The following is a 2,180-nucleotide window of genomic DNA, read 5'->3' as shown; positions in this document are numbered from 1 at the left end:
CCTCTTTTTGTTCGCTCTTGTTGGAGCCGATTTTCATGAATATTGGAAAAGTGAACATCTCTCTCAGTCTGTCTGTCTGTCTGTCTCTCTCTCTCTCACGATACCATAATCTTCTCTTTGCCAATATAACTTGTTTTTACCTGCCGAGGTCCCCTCTCATTGGTTGCGACCGCCTCATTGCCTTGGTTTTCACAAACCAAAAACCCACGTAACCGGTACAGCTTTGGCGACTCCAACGTGGCACATGGTGACTTCAAGTCTATACCGACGTTAATCTTGCTGTCTCTTAAACTCTCTCGAGACGGCAATCCTTTCACTTGAGTTTTACTCGAATATCGCGTGAGAGTTCACTGGTCCCGCTTCCTGGTTCATTTATTCTCTTCGAACGAGTCTCCATGTCGGATTACTTTAGCCACAACTCTTACCCCGACCCTATTCGATTCGGAACGCGACTCTGGAGCGATCCACTTATCCCCAGTTCTCTCATGCAAAGGGGCCACTTCAGTGCTCGAGATGGAGTGAAAGACCTTCAAGGCAGTGGCGCGTACACCTCCTGGGAATCTTCAAAATCTTACCCAGTCGCAGGGTCCCAGGCGAGCCCCCAAGTTTACTGCCGTGGGATTTCAATCGATTCGACTCAAATGCTACCAAGAGCAAAGGAAAAGTTTAATTTTGAAATTTGCAGAGTGGACCCGACACATTTGCAAGACGCCTCATAAAATGGACGCCTGACGGTTTTCACATATTCCCTTTATACTATATATCGCCTTGCCTTATCACACCTCAAGCCAGGAACCTGGATCAGTCGAGTTCCTTTCCACACATGGAGTTGCTTTTTCTAATTCATGGACTGCAGATATAATAGATTATTGGCCTTGAGAGTCAGCTGAAAATTAGGTTGAACTTTACATTTTTTCGGTCTTTTTGCAAAGTTAGGTCCATACTTCTTTGTTTCAAACTGATTTCACAAGAAATGATAATTTTCCATTACAGGGGATCAGGCTGACAGTGACTGAATAAGTGTGATGGGGTGAGGATGATAGTGACACAATGAGGGTGAGGTGTCAGCGTGGTAGTGATGCAGACTATGTGAGTGGATCAGGCCGATATGTACGCAGTTTGGGGGGGTCAGAGTGATTGTGATGCAGTAAGTCTGAGGGATCAGACCGATAGTGACGCAGTAAGTGTGAGGTGGTCAGGGTGATAGTGAAGCACTTCGTGTGAGGGGTCAGTGTGAGAGTGACGCAGTAAGAGTGAGTGGTCAGTTTGATAGTGACACAGTAATTGGAGAGAGATCAGGCTGATAGGGATGCAGTAAGTGTTACTATGTCAGGCTGATCCTGACGCATAACGTGGGAGAGGACAGGGTGATAGTGACGCAGTAAGTGTGCAGGGGTCAGGCAGAGACTGTCGCAGTGAGTGTGAGACAGTCAGGGTGATCGTGAGGGAGTAAGTGTGTGCGTTCAGGCTGGCAGTGACACAGTAAGTTGTGAGCATCAGGCTGATAGTGGCCAATAAAAGTGAGGTGTTAGGGGAATAGTGACGCAGTAAGTGTGAGGTGTCAGGCTGTTAGTGATGCGGTAAGTGTGAGGGGTCAGTCTGATAGTGAAGCAGTAAGTGTGGTGGGGTCAGGCTGATAGTGTCACAGTATGTGTGCGGGGTCAGGCTGATAGTGATGCAGTAAGTATCCGTGAGTCAGAGTGATCCTAATGCAGGAAATGTGAGGGGACAGGGTGATAGTGACGCAGTGAGTATGAGGGGGTCAGCGTGATGGTGACGGAGTAAGTGTGAGTGTTCAGGCTGATATTGATGCAGTATGTTGAGGGCGTCAGGCTAATACTGGCCAGTAAGTGTTAAGTGACAGGGTGGCAGTGATGCAGGAAATGTGAGGAGTCAGACTGATAGACACGGTGAAATTGTGAGGGGTCAAGCTGATAGTGATGCAGGAAGTGTGCGAGTGTCAAGCTGATAGTGACGCAGTAAGTGTGTTGGGAGCAGAGTGATAGGAATGCAATAAGTGTGAGCGGCTCTGGATGACAGTGACAGGTCAGTATGAGGGGGAGGATGGTAGTGATCCAGTGAGTGTGAGGTGTCAGGAAGACAGTGAAACAGACTGTGTGACATTGTGATGGTGACATGGCAAGTGTGATAGGGTCAGGGTGACAGTGACGCAGTGAGCG

This window comes from Chiloscyllium plagiosum, unplaced genomic scaffold (assembly GCF_037043375.1).
Source record: "Chiloscyllium plagiosum isolate Xiang-an unplaced genomic scaffold, Cpla_swu_hap1 HiC_scaffold_18, whole genome shotgun sequence".
In the NCBI taxonomy this organism is placed as follows: Eukaryota; Metazoa; Chordata; class Chondrichthyes; order Orectolobiformes; family Hemiscylliidae; genus Chiloscyllium; species Chiloscyllium plagiosum.
The sequence above is the reverse complement of the archived record's forward strand: the minus strand, read 5'-3'. Positions refer to the sequence as shown.